Below are 24140 nucleotides of genomic sequence, written 5' to 3' on the forward strand. Positions count from 1 at the left end.
GGCGCACCGGACTATAAGGCGCACTTCCGGGTTCGGGAGAAAATTTTAATCAAAAGGGTGTGCCTTGTAGTCGTGAAATTACCGTACTGCTCTCACCAATCTCCCCCATCTCCCTTTTTTCCATTGGGTTGCCATGTCAATCTCTAGCGTTCAGAATGGTTTTGCAAAAGCCCACAGTCAAAGAAACTGTTTTATCTCAACACTGTCATAAGGACTACTCATTCTGCAACACTTCAGCGAAGATTTAGGGGAAGTCCGTTGGCGAGCTTCAGCTGATGCAGTAGTACATAGGTGCACTTCATAGCCCACAGAGTCATCTGTGCTAGAAGTAGATGACGGTTTGCTGCCAGGAAAATGAGAAGAGCGACAGGTTGCAGAAGGCGCAGAAAGAAGCCGCGGAGAAGCCGCGGGGCTGGTGGGCACAGCATACTGGCTGCCATGGGAGTGTGGCTTCTGAATTCACGTTGGCAGTCGTAAGGAGGCTACTTGTGCTGCTACCTACTCTTCTTCACACCTCCTGTGGAAACAATTGCACTTTGCTTTACTTTACTGCCACGAGACCCAGGCAGAACAATGATCAATTCAGCAGAGAAGGGTAGGAATAGGATTTATCAGTGAGTTTGATGCAGTTTACGTGCGGCAGGTAGTGCTACCTCGCAGGGCGGGTCCAGGTTGGCCCGGGCATGGCTGCGGACTGTTGGCGGCCACAGGCTAGTGAACAGGACGGTGCTGCCCGGCGTTGGGGTGGCAGTGCTGGGTGCCTGCGCACTTCCAGACAAAATAGATTTTTTCCAATTTCTGTGCCTTTACATGCACACCAGAACATTGCAGTACTTCATAGCCACAAGGCAAAATAAGGCGTTAGTCTAGCCTCAGCAGCCTGGGCATAAAGTTGAGGGACCGTGTGTGAGGGAGACCTTAGAAGTTTCTTCCCCCAAGCGCAGGCGTCTTCTCATTCCTGTGCTGAGCTGAAAGGTCCAGGCATGGGAAGTCTGGCCAACCTTATGCAGAGATGAGCACAAATCTGGGGCTATGATCCCCGGTTCGGGAACTCTGGTTCCCGCAACAACCACCGGGGACACTGTGGATGAGGCTCAGCTGGTCCCGCCTCCCCTCCCCCCCTGCCGTGGGTCTGACAACAGCACGCGCGACGCTCAGCGCAGTTGCGTCCAAGCGGGACTACCTGAGGGCCCCTTGGGGGCAGGGAGAGACTTGGGAGCGACCCCCTGTAAGGGTCGGTCCGAAGTTTGCCTGATTCTGCCTCACAATCATTGTCAGAGACTGAGACCCTGAGACCCTTGAGACCCATGGACCCCACCTCTCACTTTGGGCAGGAGTTCTGGTCTGGTCAAGGTGGATGCTTGCCAACGGACTGTGTAGAGGTATGTGTGCTGTACTGTCAAGGTAAAATGGACTCGGGCAGGTACGGGGCAAGAACAACCATACTTTCTGCACCTGATTCTTGAAACCATGGTCCTCTGAACACAATAGTCCATAAATCTCCCCACCTTTTGGCCAGTGACCCCTCGCCTTGTAAAATGACTATAAAATTATTACTCTCCAAAGAGACCTTTGAGACTTCTTTCTCCCCACAGATGGAAGACATCGCCGGATGATCCGAAGATGTCCCATCTGTTGGTAGCTATTCCCTCCTATTCTTTCTGTCTCTCTGTCTCTCTGTTTCCCTGTCTCTCTGTTTCCCTATCTCTCTGTCTCCCTGTCTCTCTGTCTCTCTGTCTCTGTCTTGCTCTCTCTCTCTCTCCCCCTCTCTTCATCACCTTTTTATCTCTCTTACTCACCATTACCCCAAAACTGTATTGTTGGCCCTCAATAAATTGCTTTGCTGCTTGCTGCTGAAATAAACCTTTGTCTCTTGCTGTTTTCATTTGCACCCTGCGGTTGAATGAACCATCATGACCAGACCATCTAAAGGGGGGGAAGAATGGGCACACAACAACTGGTTCAATTTAGAAAATGTGATCGATAGAATAAACTCTTTACAACATGATACAAAACTTAAACTGGGCAGGAATAAAACCATCCTTTGCTCAGTTTTGGGGGTTTGTCTTACAGCTGCTGTAGAAACCTGCCTTAAGCAAAAAAGTCAGGAACAAACAGTTATTGACTCCTTACAAAATCTAGTGGAAATTTTACAAAAACAATTAGATGAAGAAAGGAATAAGAATCATGTTTTAAGGGATGAATTTAGTATTTTAAAAACCTCCCTAAGACAAGAACATACCCAAACATTAAAACACAGTGACTCACCAATAGAAAAAGAGGAAAAAGTAGAAAAAATGTCAGACACTTCTTTCCCACCCATATCACATCAATAAAGGTGAAACAAATCCTTCCCAGACAATATTGGTGGGATGTGGGGATAAAGAAATGGGTCCCCAAAGAAGTCATGAATGGTTTACCACTGGATAAGCTGATAATAGTTTTAAATTGGCAATGCCCTGAAACAGCACTCTGGGGACCTCGCACTGCACCTCAAATATCCTGCAGAGCTGACCTGGGGTGCTGTTTCATGTAGAACAGTAGAGATAGAGAGGCTCTTATCCCAGGGTTGATATTCTGTTTTATTCTTAGGCTTCCATGTGGGCAGAGCGGGAGAGGAGGATAAAGAGGAAGTCCAAACTCGGGCACACGTTTTTCTATGGGTCAGGAAAGGGGAGGGGTCAGTCTCGGTTTCTTGCCAATCCCATCGCAGGGTCAGTCCATTGGTCTTGCAGGGGTTACAGGGTTAAAGGGACATACCATTCTTAAAGCAGTAAGGTACTGGGTTACATCTCACCCTTTTTTTGTTTAAAAGAAGAGAGAAGGTAATTCTGGATACAACTTATGATCTTTCCCACCACATGGAGTTAGTAAGGGCTTTAGGTTGTTTCAGGGTTTTCATCTCTATGTGATTTACCATGGCGACAGAGGACATGAGACCACTAATGGCCTTGAGAACCAAGTGACGAAGGATTCCAAATGCCAGTATTACAAGGAAAAGAATAACAAAGAGTAACAGAATAGTTTTGACTATTGAAGTCCACCACCCCGTGAATCCCCAGCCCTTGAACAGTTCATTGAACCAGTCTTCAGATTCTTGCTTCACTTGTCCGATCAAGGTTTTCATGTCTCGGAGGACAACATGGACGTTAGGAGCTTTAGAGGTCAGGTTCATGCAGCAAAGTCCTTCAAATTCCTGGCACTCATGTCCATGTAACAGCAGGAGAAAATCTATGGCAGCACGATTTTGGAGTGTGCCCTGCCTGGTAATTTGTTCGTCTTCTAGGAGGGAACTGATGGCAGTGGATGTCAAATTTGCCTGTTTGACTACCCAACACTCTAGGTGACCCAATTCACCCAGAACCTTGGCTGCTGCTATCCATGGAAGAAACAGGGATACAGCAACTCTTTTGGATTTGGCCCAATGGAAAATTTCAGAGTCAAAATCTCTGTCCAAATTGTCCGCACTTCTCTTTTGGATTTTATTCACTGATTTGTTTTTATGAGTCCAATCTTTAATTAAGGTTTCATTGGGTGCCAACAGGGACAACCGCCCAAAGGTACATGGTCCTCCTAAAAGCTTAGCGGGAATTCCTGCCCATGCCCGATCTCCACAAATCAAGAACAACCCCTTAGGGAGGCTTTTGGGACTTGTGAGAGATGGGGAGTTTGCTGCAAGGTGACTCAAAACCCCGCACCACTTTTTGACCGTGAATTCCTCTCTATATTTTATTACATTGTGGAATTCTTTAGTGTCAGAAGGTTTTGGATAAATTACAAGCTGAATGCAGTATTGTGCTGGATAGGAACCTAACAGCTCTAATTCCTGAGGTTCCTGAGCTGCCTTTGGCAAATTGGGCAGCAGTTCCTCCATAGGATTCTCTTCTGTTTGCTGCCTATTAGTTTTGTATACTGAAATTGTGTGTATTCTGGGAATTTCATTGTGCATCTCCATTGCAAAACTGGCTGAATATTCTCCAACCTTTAAGGGAACTCCTACCAGGCAGGTGGACATAGGATTTTCTGCTACTGCCGAGGACAGGCATATGTTTTCCTGTTGGAGTGTCTTTGCCAGGGTCACCCAGACGTTTTGACGCGGCTGAGGGACGATCCATGCAGTTGCCTGACTGTTCAGTGTTAACAGGATGACAACTTGGATGGGGTTCATCACGGGTTGAGTGGAAGGGAGGTATTCTCTAAAAAGAAAACAAACATTTTAAAACATGTTACAAGTCTCTGAGTCTGCCGGAAGGTTGTCTTCTGTGTCAGTTCTCTCTCTCCTCTCCGGCGGCGTCTTCTTTTCGAAGCAACTGCGACTTGCTTCTCTTCCTCTTCAGCTGGAACTGGCTGTTTGGGGACAAAAGGCTTCACCCATTTCTGGGGAATCCACCGAGGGCCTGAGGGAGTGGATACGCACGCATAACCACGTCCCCAGGTAACAAGCTCATAGGGACCTTTGGTTTCCCAGGTTTCTGGATCCCTAATCATAACTGGTGGATGCTGAGACAGCTTGAACTGTTTGCCACTGTTAAAATGACGAACTACAGGAGGATTCATGTTTTCAAATGAACAGTTCAAGAAATTGATAGTGAACAGGGCTTTGCACAGCTTCTGCTGTGGAGACATCCACACAGTTGAACTACTCTGTCTAACCAGAACATGCTTGAGCGTCTGATGTGCACGCTCAATCACAGCTTGGCCTGTGGGGGAGTGGGGGATGCCGGTTTTATGTTCCACTCCCCACTGCTGGACAAATTCCAGGAACTCCCTGGACACATACGCTGGGCCATTATCTGTTTTGATTTCCTTAGGGATCCCCAATACTGAAAAAGCTTGCACTAGGTGTTGTTTGGCATGCACAGCTCTTTCTCCTGCATGGGCAGAGCGGGAGAGGAGGATAAAGAGGAAGTCCAAACCCGGGCACCGGTTTTTCTATGGGTCAGGAAAGGGAAGGGGTCAGTCTCGGCTTCTTGTCAATCCAATCGCAGGGGTCAGTCCATTGGTCTTGCAGGGGTTACAGGGTTAAAGGGACATACCATTCTTAAAGCAGTAAGGTACTGGGTTACAACAATGCCCAATGTCCACTATATCAAATCCTACTGTCCAGCCTAGCGCTCCTCCAATTTTACAGAATTTTGCCATTAAACCAAAGCATTGTTCTTCACAGGTTCTGGGCACTGAGCCAAAGCATTTTTCATCTCAACTTGTGGGACTGGAGCCAAAACAACTCCAGAACCAGGGAAACTAAAGTCCCCATCTCTCTTAGGTGGGCAGAGGGGCGGGGGGGATTGGTTGCTTCTGAAATCGCTCACCCGAAATCCTGAAAATGCAGAACATCAATAGTCGGTCCTACGTGGGCACTTATTAACAAATATTAATTCTTCTTTCGACTCTCCTATATGGCCAGTGCAAAAACCCAAACCTGACAACGTGGCTGTTTATCAATTTATTAATGGTTTTCCTGTGGGAGGAGGCGAAATAGAAGTAGTGGGGGATACTTAACAAAAAATAATCTCCCATTTGGAAAGCCTTAATTTGCAAATTACCCCAGAAAAAACTCAAAAACCTTCTCAGAAACTGAAGGCATTGAAGACAACCACCACTGGGACCCTCCCTACTGACGGGGTGGCCCAGAGCTCCTCAGTAAGGAAGTGGTATGACCAGATGGAGCATTACTGTAACACCTTCTCAGTGACAAAAGGAGCTGTAAAAAATCTGACAATTCAAGAAACTGAGAACTTGACTGGCAGCTAAAACAAACCTGCCTTGGTAATCAAAGCAACCTCTCCTTTCTCCCCCAAACAAACAGCAAATTCTTGGTTTGTGCTGATAGCTGTTTGGGGTGTTTTCCAACCTGAGGTACAGATTGCCTCTCTTGTTTGCATGTACACTGACTCTTGTGCTGTGTTTAAAGGGGGTACAGAGTGGCTTCCAGTCAACAGAATTCCAGTCCACATTACGTGCTGAATAGTTCCATCATTTTAACCCCCTGCCTCTTTGTGGCAGATTCTGTTGTGTTTACTTTTCACAGAAGAACACTGCAGGACATGAAGATTAATTGCTGAATCCCTCATCAAACCTCTATACAGTTATGGCACAGGACCTCACAGCCGTGTTTTATATTGTGAAATCCAAAATAAGAGTTGTTAGTTAACTGTTGAACAAATTTTTCCCATAAAGTCATGTGTGGTAAAAATAATACAAAATACTGGGGATAACTTGATGTTAATGTTGTAGCACCTAACACCCAACCACTGGTTATACTGAACCTGAAAATTTTTGAAATTTGACCGAATGTAATCAAAATTGTTTAATTTGGCATAGTTTTTCAAACAAGACAAATTGTCAATAATTCTTTTAATAAGAGACATAACCAGCATTGTGGGAACAGGACCGGGAATTTTGAATAGCGTTAATTCAGAAATACTGATGGATAAATTGGCTATAACATTTATTTAAGCTCTAAACTGTATCCAGGTTCTATTGTGGATGCAATCAGTAACTGCCTCTATTATAAGAGGAGGCAAGGAAGGCAGTTTTCCTACTGAAATTTGGAGAATAATCTGGGATAGTGCCACTAACTTTGAAAGAGAATTACAATCCTGCTGGAACCTGCTAAATTTTACCTATGACCCCAGCACAAACACAGCCTCAGCCTTTGCACTGACGATACGCAATGCCTCAGTGCATTCAATATTCCCTATCATTGCATTAGGGCTGAATCATGAGAGAACTTTTCTCTATCCTTTGAGCATAGAGAATGGACCAGTCAAATTGGTGGGAAGTGGCAAATTGTTAATTTGGAAACTTGCATTGTCCGGGAACAACGAGAGTTTATCTGTGACAGTAACACAATCAGAGCTCAAGATATTTGCTTAGACACAGAACAGAATGATTGTAACTTTGAAAATCATGCAAACGAAATTCCTTGAAACAGTACTACTATAGATATATTTAGGCAATAGGTGTGCACGCTTAAAAACTGCTTGCAACAGTTTTTTGTTTTTGTTTTTTTTTGGGGTTTTTTTGGTTTTTTTTGTTTTTTGTTTTTTGTTTTTTGGTGTTTTTTTTATTTTTTGGTTTTTGTTTTAGTAGTGAGTACAGAAAATTATTCAAATCTTTGTGTCTGTAACTTTACTAAAATTGCAAGGTGTGATTTTTGCTTTAGTAGAACCTGTTATTGATTAAAATACCTTATTTTTTGTTTGTGCAACATTTTTGAATATTAATTTAAAATTGATTCGTTTAGTCGTATTATATTTTGAACATTGATCAAAATTGATTATTTTAGTTGCATTGTATTTTTATTGAAATTGATAATTTTCTTTGTAATCAGAAATTGTTTCTATCTAATGAAAAACAATTGAATAATTGAAAATTGATTATTTGTTTGTTTTCTTTTCCTCTTTTTCTTTCCCTTATCTTTTTCCTAATCTTCTATCCTGTCCATTTTCCTGTCTCTGTTATTCTGGGAAGTGCTACCAACTCGGATGAGTCCTGAAGACATCGGAACAACACCACGAAGAAGCGCTCTTGACAATGATCGTGAGTCATGGGGTGGTGTAAGGGTCAGTCCGAAGTTTGCCTGATTCTGCCTCACAATCATCGTCAGAGACTGAGACCCTGAGACCCTTGAGACCCATGGACCCCACCTCTCACTTTGGGCAGGAGTTCTGGTCTGGCCAAGGTGGATGCTTGCCAAGGGACTGTGTAGAGGTGTGTGTGCTGTACTGTCAAGGTAAAATGGACTCAGGCAGGTACGGGGCAAGAACAGCCATACTTTCTGCACCTGATTCTTGAAACCATGGTCCTCTGAACACAATAGTCCATAAATCTCCCCACCTTTTAGCCAGTGACCCCTCGCCTTGTAAAATGACTATAAAATTATTACTCTCCAAAGAGACCTTTGAGACTTCTTTCTCCCCACAGATGGAAGACATCGCCGGATGATCCGAAGATGTCCCATCTGTTGGTAGCTATTCCCTCCTATTCTTTCTGTCTCTCTGTCTCCCTGTCTCTGTCTCCCTGTCTCTCTGTCCCTCTCTCTTTCTCTCTCTCTCTCCCCCTCTCTTCATCACCTTTTTATCTCTCTTACTCACCATTACCCCAAAACTGAATTGTTGGCCCTCAATAAATTGCTTTGCTGCTTGCTACTGAACAAAACCTTTGTCTCTTGCTGTTTTCATTTGCACCCCTAGGACGAACGAACCATCACGACTCCCGCTCATGTTGTGCAGACCGTGACACCCCCGAACAACCCCTGGGAGCGATGTGCATAGGGCCTGGAAGGTACCCCAGTTTCCAAGGCTGCTACTCTGGATGTACATCCAGGATTCCATCACCCCAGGTGCCAAAATCTGCCATTTGGACTTGTTGAATTTCATAGCGACAGTGTTTGTCCAGTAGTCTAATTTCTGACAATCTCTCTGTAAGGCCTCTCTACCCTTGAGGGCAACCTTGTTTCTCTTAATTTAGTCAACAAAATTAGTTTCACTAGATTCCCATGCCCAGGTTTGGAATGAACATTGAAGAGAACAGGCCTGTCATTGAACTGTGGGCAACAGCAGTACTGACTGACCATGAGAAGATATTACTCCATTCACTCTAATTCTTTCAGCCTGACCTGTCAATCAGTTGTTCCCTCATCCCATTGTGTTCATTGGGCTGTGTGCTGGACATTTCATCCAGAAGGATACTGTGAGAGACTTTATCAAAATAAAGAATAAAAAATCACATCCATTGCCTTCCCTTTGTGCACTAGGTGGGTAACCTTGTCATAAAGGGATAGTAAGTCAGTGAAGCATTACTTTCCTTTCTTGAACCCATTTTTGTTTGATCACTGACTGCAAGGTTTTTCAAGTAATTTTCAGTAACTCCAAGAATATCTTGTCCATAATTTTACCAGGTCCTGAAGTGAGATGGACTGGCCTCCAGTTACCACAGTCTTCTTTCTTGCCCTCTTGAGAACGGGAATAACATTGGCTGGCTTCCAGTCAACTGGGAGATGTTCAGATTCCCACTACCATTGCTAAATAAAGGAGAGGGGTCTCCCAGTAACACTGGCCAACTTTTTCTGTGCCCTATTATGAAAGTCACCAGACGCCAAAGACTTGGCATGATTTGCATGCATTGGCAGTACAAGGAGTTGGACAAAGAGTTAACCTCCCAGTTGTGTGTGATGAAGCCCAAAGGCAGCGCTTTAATTTTTCAAGCAACAAGAACAATCTTAACTGACTCTGATTGTGAACGAGCTGTGGCTGTACTTTCGCAATTCGGTCTGCATAGTCAAGTGGAACCAAGTGGAACCCTGATCAGACGAGCGGGCAGGGTGTGTCGGCGGCAGTGCCGTTTTGCAGGGCGGGTCAAGGTTGGCCTGGGGGTGGTTCAGGACAGCTGGCGGCCACAGGCTAGTGAGCAGGACGGGGTTGCCCAGTGTTGGGGTGACAGTCCTGGGTACCTGCGCCCTTCAAGACAAAATAGATTTTTTCCAATTTCAGCGCCTTACATGCACACCAGAACAATGGCATTTCTTAGACGCAAGGTAAAATAAGGCGTTAGTCTAGCCTCAACGACCGAGGCATTAAGTTGAGAGACCATGTGTGAGGGACACCTTAGAAGTTTCTTCCCCCAAGTGCACGTATATTCTCATTGCTGTGCTGAGCTAAAAAGGTCCAGGCGTGGTTAGTCTGGCCTGCCTTGTGCCGAGACGAACACAAATCTGGGACTGTGATCCCCTGTTCTGGAGCTCTGGTTCCCGCAACAGTCGCTGGGGATGCTGTGGATGAGACTGGGCAAGTTCCAGCTCCCCTCCCCCCCGTCGTGGGTCTGACCACAACACACGCAACTCTCATTGCAGGCGCATCCGAACGGGACCACATGAGGGTCCCTTGGGGACAGGGAGAGACTTGGGAGCGACCCCCAGCGACACCTGGGAGCGACATGCGTAGGGCCTGAAGGCGAACAGTAGGCATGGTGTTTTAACCGTTAGGAGTCTCCAGGAGGCTACGAAACTGCTTTGAAGGCTAGAGCTCCTACTAGGGTCCTATCTCATGGAAGTGTCCAAGACCAGGATGGACAGGACTTAGTGCAACCTGGGCTTTTGGAAAGTGTCCCTGCCCATGTCAGGATATTGGAAGAAGATGATCTAGCTCTAATGTCTCTTCCAACTCAAACCATTCTGAGATTCTAGGATTCATGGAAGGCCCTTTTCCAATTTCAGTGCTTTATCTCTAGGCTCTCAGCTTCTAGTTGCCAGTTCTTCTGGAAGCAGGTCCGGTCAGTCAACTGCGATGAGTTATGGGTTCTTAATAGGATGAGTGTGCCACATTTGCAGAGAGGAAGACTGTACACAGATCTTCAAGGTCCAGGTAAAAAAAGCAAACGATTGAGAAAAAACCAAATGTTGGTTGTGTTAAGTCAGTTTGCTGGTTGTTAAAAGGACCCCAGGTCATTTTTAACAGGTCTGGTTTTGATTTGTTTTAGTAAAAAATGAATGTCTTATCTCCAGCATATGCTCTCCAACGCATCCGTCTGCGTTCCCATCTCTTTCTTGTATACCAGGTTATATGAAGTGAAGGCGAAATCAGAACACAGCAGTAAAGCCTTGAGAGGCATTTGTAGTTTACCGGATTCAGGCATTCTTAACTGTTGTTGACTTTTCTGGTAACTGTAAGCAAGGCGACACAGTCCAGTTACTCCACATTTCCTTAATGAGGAAAAGATTACCTTTTCTTTTTCTCATTTTGTGATGTTTTTCCCAATAATACTTGAAATTTTGACAGGTTTTGGGTGTTTTTTAAAGTAGATTTTTGGATTTTTGGGGCCATTTTTGGAGTTTTAAGGCCATTTAAAGTCAGATTTGCTTCATTATTTTGTCCAACCAGTTCCCTGTTTTTTTCCTCAGAAATCCCTTAAATTTCACTGGATTTTGGGGCCATGTTTGGTTGTTTAGTGCCTGTTTTAGTACTTCTCTGGCCATTTTCAGTGTGATTTCTGAGGGATTTTTTCATTTCTTGGTGAGAATATTTAGGGATTTTTATAGGTTGTTAGGTTGAATTTTTTCCAAGTTTTTCCCAATGTTTTTACCAATAATCCCTGGAATTATGACAGGTTTGGGGTTTTCTCCGTGCAGATTTTTTGATTATTTGGGTCATTTTTCATGTGATGTTTTGGGTTTTGGGGCCATTATAAGTCAGATTTCCTTTGGAATTTTGCCTACGCCTTTTCCTGTTTTTTTCCTTAGAAATCCCTGGAATTTCACTGGACTTGCTTTTACATAGAAATACACTGTGGGAAGTGTAAACAAGGGAAAAGCAGTTCTGAGTATATTCCCATAAAATAATATGCAGGACATAAAGTATGTTAAGTCCACATCATTACAAGCAGTGTCCTTTGGTCACTATTCCACTGTATGCCATAACCTTTTCTCAGCCACCAGCACTTAGTGCAAAGCAAAATCTTCCCCCACCACAATAGGGGTGCAGAGATCTCAGAAACCAAAACCACCTTCTAAGACCAGGCAGGTTTGCTTTGTGAAATATGCACTCAGTCCTCATTTGGTTTCTTAGTTTTTCAAGGAAGAATAACTGAAATTGTCAGAAATAGTTTTCTCCTTGTCCAAAATATGGTGATCAGTGAAATACAAGGAAAACTGTAAGAAGCCATTTTGACTTCCTGGTGAACACAACCCGGTACTTCAGCCCCCCCCAACCCCCCTTTGGTAGTGCTGACCCCTGGTGGACAAAACGTGGTAGTGCAACCCCTCACCACCTGAGTAGTGGTGCCCCCTTGTGGACAAAACCTAGTATGACTCCCCCCCCACCAGGGAGTTCTGCCCCTGGTGGACACAACCCGGAACTGTGCGTTCCCACAGTACTTCAACCCCCAAACCCGTGGGCTGTGCTTCCCTCTGGTGGACATAACAGGGTATTGCGCCCCTACCACAAGAGCACTACTGCCCCCTTGTGGACAATACCTGGTATGGCACCCCCATCCTTAGGTCAGGGCTGTCCTTTGGTGGACCGAAACCAGCACGACCTCTCCTGCCTCCCTCAGGTAGTACTGAACCTTAGTGGAACCAAGCCAGATTTTCAACCCCCCACCAACAGGGCAGTGCTACTTTCAAGTGGTTACAATCCCGCACTGCAGCCCAGCCCCCAGGTAAATACTGACCCCTGGTGGACACAAAACTATACTGCAGCCCCCCCCCCCCCCCCCCCTTCCCCCCCACATCCTGGACAGTGCTGCCTCCAGGTGGACACAACCTGGTACTGCATCGCTCCTGGCAAGGCTGCCCTTTGGTGGACACAACCCGGTACAGCGCTCGTCCACCCACAACAGGTTGTGCTGCCCCAAGGTGGACACCACCCGGTACTGTGCCCCCCTCCCCCACCCGGGGAGTACTGTTCTGTGCTGGACACAACGTGGTACATCAGTACCTCATGCAATGGGCAGTGCTACCTACTGGAGGACACAACCCTATACTGCAGCCCCCCACACCCTGGGCAGCTCTGCCCTTTGGTGGACGCAACTCAATACTGCGCCCTCACCACCAGAGTAGTGCTTTGCCCTGGTGGACATAATCCTGTACTGCGTCCTTCCAGCCCCCGAAGCAGTGTTGCACCTTGGTGGACACAACCAGGTACTTCAGACCTCCCCACCCCCCAAACAGTGCCACACCTGGTGGACATAAACCAGTCCACCCACCACAAACTGTACCGCCCCGAGGTGGACAGCACCCGGTACTGCGCACCCCCTACCCCCAGGGTAGTGCTGCTCCCTGGTGGACACAACCCTATATTACAGCCCTCCACCCCCAGGACAGTGCAACCCCCTGGTGGACACAACCCGGAACTGGGCTCCCACGTCTTAGGCAGGACTGCTCCCTGGTGAACATGAGCAGGTTTCCCCCCCCAAGCAGTGCTTCTGCCTGCTGGACACAACAAGGTACTTCGACCACCCCACCTCTCAACACAATAAGGTACTTCAACCCCCCTGCAGTGCTGCCCCCTGGTCGAAACAAGCCGAAACAGCAGCCTCCCCCCACCCTCCTGGAAGTGCTACCCCCGGATGAACAGACCCCGATTAAGTGTTCTCCACACCTCCTCCCCCCGCCTGCCCGCCTGTTCCGGGAAGTACTCCTCCCTGATGGACACAACCTGGTACTTCAACTCTCCACGTTGGGGCAGTGCTGCCCCCTGGTGGATACAACCCTATACTGTGTCCTCCCCCACCCTGGGCTGTTGGGAAGGATGAATCAGGAAAACCTTATGAATATGATTGCCTGGCAAAAGATTTTGAGAATATAGAAACTGTAAGCGAAATTGAAATGAAAACCATATTTGAGATACCAAACCTTTGTTCCTAAATAACTAGAAAACAATAGAATGGTCAGTTGAAAGTAATCTCTTGATTAAACAATTCCTTCTGCTTGAAAGCAGGTACAAAAGTCAGAAAACACCCTGTTAGCTTGGCAGAATTGGTGAAAAGAGTAGTTTTTAGGGTTTAAAGTATAACACAGTATGGTAATGTAATGATTCATATAGGTTGTATGTAAATGCTATAGGATTTGTATCTTGTGTTAGATTGGTTAGTGGAAATTAGAACATTCAACACAGAAGAAGATTTATTGTATTGTAATGGGAATCTCGCTCTCCTAGAACTCTTAACTCTTAGCTCTGTACTCTTTCTCTTACCCTCCTGTTGTAACTCAATACCCTACTGCTTTAAGAATGGTATGTCCCTTTAACCCTGTAACCCCTGCAAGACCAATGGATTGACCCCTGCGATGGGATTGGCCTGAAGCCAAGGCTGACCCCTCCCCTTTCCTGACCCATAGAAAAACCTGAGCCCACGTGTGGACTTTCTCTTTTTATCCTCCTCTCACGCTCTGCCCACATGGAAACCTAAGAATAAAACAGTATATCAACCCTGGGATAAAGAGCCTCTATATCTCTACTGTTTTACATGAAACAGCATCCCAGGTCAGCTCTGCAGGGTATTTGGGAAGCAGGCGAGGCACAGGGTGCTGTTTCAGTTGGCCCCCGACCTGTGGTGTTTTTTTTTAATTAAAATCCACGTGAGCGGCTGCGACCCTTGAAGGGTTAAGAAGCTGATGGGAAGCCCAACTACCCTGAAAATGAAACGTGCTTTCTAGCAGGTCTAGCTTAAGGGGACGGAACCGGTAACTCATCCAGCCCATAGGGTGATCGGTTTCAGAAGCAGATTACAAAGTACAGTTTTTCAGCTCCTCGGTACTTCGCACAGAGTGGTAAGTATAAAATTTCCTCCGTGGAGAGGGGGATTTTGAGGTGCTTTCTCTGTAACATCGAGGTGCGGGGAGCTGGGTTGCACAACGTCCTCCCTGGGGGTTTGGAGCTGTGAACAGCCGGAGACGCTGGTGGGGGTAGCAAGGCCGCCTTGAAACAGTTTCTGCCGTGTGTACAGTATCACGCCAGACAGTTGATTTCAAAGAGAGGCGCCGTTTTTGCTGCAGCCTGTGATTCTCTGTGGGGGGAGGTGCCAGTTTTGCCGGCAGCTAGCACCCTTCTCTTACTGTGTTTTAACTGTGCTTTGTAGTGAGATATTAGAGTAAATTGCTGTGAAAAATATGGGTACACAGCAATCTACTTTGCAACAGAGCGTGGCTTCACAAATTAGAGAACTTTTAAAGATTGCAAATGTGATTGTTACTAACAGAGAACTAGATAGGTTTGCTAGGTGGCTGTTTGTAGAAAAATCAGACCTTAATTTGGAAGATATGAATTCGGTTTTATTTTGGAATTAAATTGGAGATTTATTAACTTTAAAAGTCGAAAATGGGGATAAAAAAGCCTTAATGTTCATCCCAATATTTTTGCAAATTAGAAAACTGTTACCCCAAACAGAAAATAACAGCCAGTCACAGCAAACTGCTTCAGAGTCAACCAGTTCTTGTATCTGTCCCTCTGCATGTGATGTTCCCTCTTCACCTAAGAAATCTGACTCCTCTGTCTCTCTAACTCATGCTGACAGTCACGTGTCTTTTACTACTGAGGCTGAAAGCAAACCCCAAAATGGCTCCAGTCACATGGCATTAAGCTCTTCTTCTTCCCATAATACTCCTTCTCCCTTGCTAACACCCTCAGACCCCTCCCCAAACTCATCCTCGCCTCTGGGTATTCAGGACTGTTATCCCTCTACCCGAGCTTTGCCATCCCCTCCCCCAAGCTATCAGGCTAGCACAGAGGAGGGTGGGGGTGGGTGTGGGAGAACTGGTTCTACAAGTTCTACACAACCTCCCTCTGAGATAAGGGCCTCGGCACCGCCCATTGCTCAGGACACTGTCTCTGTGGAGGCACATAATCAACAGATAACACAGCCCAGAGCAGAGGGAGGAATAGAGCCCATCCCTAAAACCCTGAATCTGGAAACCCAGATACCGTCTGTGGCTCCTGTCATTTATATGGGTAAGAGAAATGGCAGGAGAACATATCAACCACTACCATACCAAGATAAAAAGGAAATTTGTAAGGTTCAAAGAGAATTTGGCAGACACAGTGAAATGTTTAAAGGATTTTTAAGAGCAACATTTAGTTCTAATGAGATGGTACCCAATGATATTAAGGATTTATTCAGATGTTTACTTTCAGCTTCGGAATTCGAATTGTGGAAAAGCATTTGGAAAAGATCTTTAAGAGTACTTTTGCAGGAACTACAACAAAGCCCAGAAAGTGCAAAAGATGAGGATGATAATGATATTACACAGGAACTCCTCTTAGGTGAGGGAGAATTTGAAAACCCTGATAAACAGGCACATTTAATAACTAAATTTGTTTTGGATAAGATCTCTCTAGCAGCAGAAAAAGCTTTCCATCAATTACCTACTACTGAAGTTACAGGTAGTTATGTTAATATTAAACAGTTTCCTTCAGAAAGTTTCTTGCAGTTTCTGGACTGCCTCCGTGCACAGGTGGAGAGACAAGTCTCAGACCCAAAGGTGCAGGCAGAGCTATTAAAGGAGATGGCTCAGAAAAACGCTAATGAATCATGTCGCAGGGTCATACATAGTCTTCCCCTCGACCCACCACCTAGCTTAGCACAGATGATAGAAGCCTGCACCAGAAAAGCAGAACTGTTCAGTGCACCAGAGAGAAATCCAGGACCAGCACAATCAAGATCTGCAGCAACCACGACATCAGGACCAAGGAAGCAACCGGTACCACCACAGCAGCTGCAGCACATCACCTGCTTCCAGTGCAAGAAAACAGGACACTATGCAAGGGATTGCCCACACAACCAGAAACAGAAGAAGACCAACAAACAAAAAAACTAGGTGTACAGCGCGTACCCGCCATAAATACTGCGGGTTCCACACGGGAAAAAACCTCTCTCTTTAAAACTAAGGGGGAGGACGGGACAAATGGTGTGGGGATTAATGATAGCATTAATGTTAAATATTCAATTAGCAAGGGTTGGACGCCTTTTGGTCGTCTCAATCTTAAGACCACTAAAGGTGTTTGTTTTATGTCAACAGAGTGGACAGCGATTACAGTGGATCTGTCTAGCAATTCACTGGACCTGACGCTGTTGCATTTGGAACTGCGCTGTGAGTATTTAGTTATGGGGGACACAGCACACACACCCTTGGAGATGGAATTACTTCCATTATCCAAGAAGGAAAATGTCTCAGGTTTCATTCTCTTAGCACGCTGCTCACAACCACCTTATTACCTGAACGAGGGGCAAATCCTCGCCCAGGCCATCCCTGTTCCAAAGGAAATCACAGCAGAAGGAAAATCACCTGAAGTCTATTGGGCAGAGGTGGTGGGTGAGGAAAAACCCTCTGTGGCATGCAATCTGACCCATGGTTCAGACCATCTCCATGTGGAGGGGGTACTGGACACAGGGGCAGATGTGACGATCATACCCGAAAGGATGTGGCCGTCACAATGGGAATTGCAACCCGTGGCAGGCAAAATCCAAGGTATAGGGGGAATCAAATTGGCTAAAATATCAAAAAGCATCGTGCAAATTGAGGGGCCGGATGGAAAAATAGCTAGTGTCCGTCCGTTTGTTACAGACTATAAGTGCCCCCTGTGGGGAAGAGATACCATGTCTCAGTGGGGAATGAAAATGATAATCCCCAAAAGTTCTCAGGATTTTTAAAGGCGGCCACTGAGGAGCGCCCTGCCCACAAATTGACATGGTTAGATGATTCTCCAATCTGGACAGCTCAGTGGTCGATGAGTAAAGAAAAACTCAAGGCACTGGAGGAGCTTGTAGCTGAACAATTGGCAAAAGGACACATAGAAGAAACTACAAGTCCTTGGAATTCCCTGGTATTTGTAATTAAGAAACCAGGGAAGGACAAATGGAGATTGTTACATGATCTCCGGGAAATAAACAAAATTATAGCAGACATGGGATCACTTAAACCAGGGATGCCCTCTCCAACGATGCTCCCTCAAAATTGGAAATTGGCAGTTTTAGATATTAAGGACTGTTTCTTTCAAATCCCTTTACACCCAGTAGATGCTCCACGGTTTGCCTTCTCTGTTCCTACCATCAACAGAGAAGCCCCAATGAAGTGCTACCACTGGAAAGTGCTCCCTCAAGGGATGAAGTGTAGTCCTTTCATATGCCAGTGGTATGTGGCCTCATTGCTGTCCCCAGTGCGTGCTCAGAGAAAGGAAGCTATCATCCTTCATTATGTAGATGATTTGCTTGTGTGTGCCCCCGATGACTCTATACTCCAACACACGCTTGACCTAGTGGTTAAGGTTTTAACCTCTGTTGGATTTCAATTGCAGGAGGAGAAAGTCCAAAGGATGCCACCTTGGAAGTACCTGGGCCTGGAAATCACTGCAAGGACCATTGTTCCTCAGAAATTGGACATTAATTGTAACCCAAAGACCTTAGCAGATCTCCATTCCTTGTGTGGGTCTTTGAATTGGGTTAGGCCCTGGCTAGGCCTCACTAATGAGGACCTAGAGCCCCTTTTCAATTTATTGAAGGGGGAGAGAGAGCTGATTTCTCCCAGGGAACTGACCCCAGAGGCAAAAGCTGCAATCGAAAAGGTACAGAAAGCTCTAGCAGAGAGGCAGGCTCATCGCTACAAGCCCGAACTGCCTTTCAAATTCATAATTCTGGGAAAACTACCACACTTACACGGTTTGATATTCCAGTGGATCGAGGGGCAGAGAGATTCGCTCTTAATCATAGAGTGGGTCTTCCTCTCTCACCAAAGATCCAAAACCATCACAAAGCCACAAGAACTCATAGCTCAGCTGATTCAGAAGGCAAGGATGAGACTGTATGAGCTGGCAGGTTGTGACTTCACATGTATTCACCTTCCAGTCAAACTCTCTGAGGAGGGAAGGAACTCTCCTGAGAGGCTGACAAAGGAGATGTTTGAGCACTTGCTCCAGAACAATGCCAGTCTCCAGTTGTCTCTGGACAGCTACAGTGGACAAATATCAGTCCATGCCCCGTCTCACAAGCTGTTCAATGAGGAATTCCACCTCATTCCTCGTGAGAAGAGGAGTCGGAGACCACTCAAAGCTCTCCCAGTGTTCACAGACACTTCTGGGGCTTCCCAAAAGTCGGTGATGCCTTGGAGAAATCCTCAGACTCAGCATTGGGAAGCTGATGTTGAGTTTTTGGAGGGTTCGCCTCAGGTAGCTGAACTGGTTGCAGTGGGAAGAGCTTTTGAGAAGTTCTCAGAGCCAATCAACTTGGTAACAGACTCAGCTTATGTAGCGGGAGTAGTGTCCAGGGCGGAGCAGGCAGTGCTCAAAGAGGTTGACAATGAGCAACTTTTCAGGTTGTTGTCAAAACTAATCTATCTAATTTCTCATAGAGAACATCCGTTCTATGTGATGCATGTGAGGTCACACACCGATTTGCCAGGTGAGATCGCAGAAGGGAATCGTCAGGCAGACTCCCTTGCCACCCCAGCAGAACAAGCATGCCTCCCAGACATCTTCCAACAGGCAAAGCTGAGCCACCAGCAATACCACCAGAATGTGCCAGGTCTGATCCGTCAGTTCAAGCTAACACGGAGTCAGACTCGAGCCATTGTGGCCACCTGTCCCAGCTGTCAGCTCCAGGCCATGCCATCACTAGGTGCAGGGGTTAACCCCCGAGGCCTTGGCAGCTGTGAGGTGTGGCAGACAGACATCACACACATTCCCAGTTTTGGTCGCCTCAAATATGTTCATGTAAGCATTGACACATATTCAGGTGCGGTTTATGCCTCTGCACATGCAGGAGAAAGAGTTGTGCATGCCAAACAACACCTAGTGCAAGCTTTTTCAGTATTGGGGATCCCTAAGGAAATCAAAACAGATAATGGCCCAGCGTATGTGTCCAGGGAGTTCCTGGAATTTGTCCAGCAGTGGGGAGTGGAACATAAGACAGGCATCCCCCACTCCCCCACAGGCCAAGCTGTGATTGAGCGTGCACATCAGACGCTCAAGCATGTTCTGGCTAGACAGAGCAATTCAACTGTGTGGATGTCTCCACAGCAGAAGCTGTGCAAAGCCCTGTTCACTATCAATTTCTTGAACTGTTCATTTGAAAACATGAATCCTCCTGTAGTTCATCATTTTAACAGTGGCAAACAGTTCAAGCTGTCTCAGCATCCACCAGTTTTGATTAGGGATCCAGAAACCTGGGAAACCAAAGGTCCCTATGAGCTTGTTACCTGGGGACGTGGTTATGCGTGCGTATCCACTCCCTCAGGCCCTCGGTGGATTCCCCAGAAATGGGTGAAGCCTTTTGTCCCCAAACAGCCAGCTCCAACTGAAGAGGAAGAGAAACAAGTCGCAGTTGCTTCGAAAAGAAGACGCCGCCGGAGAGGAGAGAGAGAACTGACACAGAAGACAACCTCCCGGCAGACTCAGAGACTTGTAACATGTTTTAAAATGTTTGTTTTCTTTTTAGAGAATACCTCCCTTCCACTCAACTCGTGATGAACCCCATCCAAGTTTTCATCCTGTTAACACTGAACAGTCTGGCAGCTGCATGGATCGTCCCTCAGCCGCGTCAAAACGTCTGGGTGACCCTGGCAAAGACACTCCAACAGGAAAACATATGCCTGTCCTCGGCAGTAGCAGAAAATCCTATGTCCACCTGCCTGGTAGGAGTTCCCTTGAAAGCTGGAGAATATTCAGCCAGTTTTGCAATGGAGATGCACAATGAAATTCCCAGAATACACACAATTTCAGTATACAAAACTAATAGGCAGCAAACAGAAGAGAATCCTATGGAGGAACTGCTGCCCAATTTGCCAAAAGCAGCTCAGGAACCTCAGGAATTAGAGCTGTTAGGTTCCTATCCAGCACAATACTGCATTCAGCTTGTAATTTATCCAAAACCTTCTGACACCAAAGAATTCCACAATGTAATACAATATAGAGAGGAATTCACAGCCAAAAAGTGGTGCGGGGTTTTGAGTCACCTTGCAGCAAACTCCCCATCTTTCACAAGTCCCAAAAGCCTCCCTAAGGGGTTGTTCTTGATTTGTGGAGATCGGGCATGGGCAGGAATTCCCGCTAAGCTTTTAGGAGGACCATGTACCTTTGGGCGGTTGTCCCTGTTGGCTCCCAATGAAACCTTAATTAAAGATTGGACTCATAAAAACAAATCAGTGAATAAAATCCAAAAGAGAAGTGCGGACAATTTGGACAGAGATTGTGACTCTGAAATTTTCCATTGGGCCAAATCCAAAAGAGTTGCTGTATCCCTGTTTCTTCCATGGATAGCAGTAGCCAAGGTTCTGGGTGAATTGGGCCACCTAGAGTGTTGGGTAGTCAAACAGGCAAATTTGACATCCACTGCCATCAGTTCCCTCCTAGAAGACGAACAAATTACCAGGCAGGGCACACTCCAAAATCGTGCTGCCATAGATTTTCTCGTGCTGCTACATGGACATGAGTGCCAGGAATTTGAAGGACGTTGCTGCATGAACCTGACCTCTAAAGCTCCTAACGTCCATGCTGCCCTCCGAGACATGAAAACCTTGATCGGACAAGTGAAGCAAGAATCTGAAGACTGGTTCAACGAACTGTTCAAGGGCTGGGGATTCACGGGGTGGTGGACTTCAATAGTCAAAACTATTTTGTTACTCTTTGTTATTCTTTTCCTTGTAATACTGGCATTTGGAATCCTTCGTCACTTGGTTCTCAAGGCCATTAGTGGTCTCATGCCTTCTGTCGCTATGGTAAATCACATAGAGATGAAAACCCTGAAACAATCTAAAGCCCCTACTAACCCCAAGTGGTGGGAAAGATCTTAAGTTGTATCCAGAATAACCTTCTCTCTTCTTTTAAACAAAAAAAGAGTGAGATGTGGTAACCCAATACCCTACTGCTTTAAGAATGGTATGTCCCTTTAACCCTGTAACCCCTGCAAGACCAATGGATTGACCCCTGCGATGGGATTGGCTTGAAGCCAAGGTTGACCCCTCCCCTTTCCTGACCCATAGAAAAACCTGAGCCCACGTGTGGACTTTCTCTTTTTATCCTCCTCTCCCACTCTGCCCACATGGAAGCCTAAGAATAAAAAAGTATATCAACCCTGGGATAAAGAACCTCTATATCTCTACTGTTCTACATGAAACAGCATCCCAGGTCAGCTCTGCAGGGTATTTGGGAAGCAGGCGAGGCACAGGGTGCTGTTTCACCCTCCCACTCTCTTACCTCCCTGCTCTGAACTGCGGTTGGCAACTCAAAGCATGGCCCTTTTACCCAAGCCCTTTTGCAATAAACCACAGGTTCCAAGACCTGACTTTAGAGATCTCTCCGTCTGTCCTGACGGTCCAGCCCACCACCACCTACAACCTCCGACAGCCTCCTACAGTCTGGCGCCACAACGTGTTTCAAGGACTAGCTCAACTTCTCCATCTGTGGGAGACTTCTTCATGGACGGTAAATAAAATTCTAGTTGTAGCCACCTGAAAGGTGTCGTGAGCACGGCATATACCTTTACAGCGCAGCGCAAATGCCAGAGCTCTATAATTTTGCCAAGGCAGTCCTCAAGCACAGAGAGTCGTTGCTAAGTAGCGATTACCTGGAGCTCTGGGAGGAATCTGCCTGGCAGTCCTTGAGCAAGGAGACGCTGCTGAGCAGCACCGCTGGAGCTCAAAGGAGGAACCCTGCTGCATGCATCGAGCACAGGTGAGTGCTTCTAAGCACCACCCACACTGGAGCTCTGAGTGGAGACCCGCCTGTGCAGTCCCGAGCACAGAATCCGTTGCCAAACAACGCCTAAAATCAGAGCTCTGGGAAGGGTCCCGAAAGCAGCATCTTGAGTGACGTCTGGAGTGCCTGGTCAGACCCCCGACGACAGAACCCTGACTGAGGACCTGCTTCTGCGATATCTAGGTTAGTAACATACTAGCCTAATGATGGTACAGACTCACTCTACCCATGACAGAGATCTCTATAAACAACTAAAGCATTTACTAAACTCCAGTCCAAGTAAATTATCGAAATAGGAGCTGAAAAACCTCTTAGAATGGACTTTGATTACAGTAATTTCATGAGGATAAGGCACACTTCCGGCTTGGCAAATTTCCGAATTTGTCTACAGCAATTTCATGATTACAAGTCGCACCGGATTATAAGCCGCACTTTCGTTCGCAGCGAGGATCCGCGTGCAACTTTCACACAGTTGCCAATTAGTAACAGAATCGCGGGAATGCAGGGTTTACTGGTTCGGCTCGGGACCGTGCAGGCTCAGGTCTACTTCCCCTGGCGGCGGCAGGGAGAGGTCCCGACCTGGCTCCCCTGCCGCCGCCGGGGAGCTGCCCCGGCCCGGAACGGCTCCCCCCTCCCCGCCGGTGGCAGCCCTGGCCCTGCTCGGGGCAGGGCGGGTTTGGCTCGACTCGGGGTTGCTGCGTGCTCGCATTTCCAGTTGGCAAATTTCTGAACTTTTTTTCACATATAAGCTGTTCTGGAATACAAGTCGCACTTCTGGGTTCGGACCAAAATTTTAGTCAAAAGGGTGTGCCTTATACCCGTGAAATTACTGTAATTTCCCAAATGCTGACTCTTCAACCGTCTTTACCAGAGACTTTTGGGACATAGTCAGAGTTAAGCTCTTTAATAATATCTCCCGCTCGGATATGGTTGCCACAGAGCTGGTCCCAGCTTGCAGAGCACTCATGGAGCTCTTTGCTGCGAAACTGCTGCCCACAGCGGCAGACCCGTCCAACCCTGCTCCTACTGCAAGTATGCAGCAGGACACACCCCCCTGCTACCCACAACTGCTCTTCCAGACACACTTCTTATGGCCGTGGCCGTGGTTGCTATTATACTGGGCCCCACGCATGGCCAAATGGTGACCCCCCTCCCAACCCCGCAAGTGCCAGTGGAGCCAGAAGTTACATCTGCGTCTGTCGCTGCTGTGCTTTTCCAGTATCCTGTGGCTCCCGGCATCCACGCCACCACCAAAAACCGCTGCAGCCAGGTTGCCATCCCCAGCGCTCCTTGTGCATGCTGCCACCAGGACCCTGCCGCCCCGCACTGACTTTCAAGTGCCTGCAGCATGCCACAATCTGCCTCTCTGCCCTGTGGTAGTGCAGATGCCCGTACTTGACCCCGTCCCTGGCATGCACTGGGAAATGGGGGGCCCCTGCTCCCCAAGTCCCCACATGCCAATGACCCAGTGCCTGCACGAGACACAGTAGCCACCCCAGCTCAGCTTATAAGCCCCTGGTTCCTGCATACCACGGTCCAGCCACTGACGCTCGCACAACCGCCGGCCCTACCACAGACTCCCGCTCCAACTGCAGCTGCAACCGCACTGGCGGCTGCGACCGGAGTTTGGCTCGCAGTGGTGCATCAGTTCCCCCTCCCCTGCGGCTGGTGGTGTCTCTAGAACCTGAGCCGACCACCTATGTAATTTTTACAGTCTCTGTGTTTCAACCCGAGCACCGGAGAAAGAGTCAGGAGACGTCTTCTGTTGTTTCCACAGGTGGTTTATTTTATCGAATCTAAAAGTTCTTTCCCTGACTAGTCGAGGTCCTTTCTGCTAGTCAGCCCCAAGCACACTGCCCACCTATGGGGATGGCACTATCTTTTTATATAAAAAATTACATAAATCTTATTTAAAATTATCTTCCAATACCTATCACTTATATTGTACAGTCTGGTTCT

This window comes from Catharus ustulatus, chromosome W, assembly GCF_009819885.2.
Source record: "Catharus ustulatus isolate bCatUst1 chromosome W, bCatUst1.pri.v2, whole genome shotgun sequence".
NCBI classification, from domain to species: domain Eukaryota; kingdom Metazoa; phylum Chordata; class Aves; order Passeriformes; family Turdidae; genus Catharus; species Catharus ustulatus.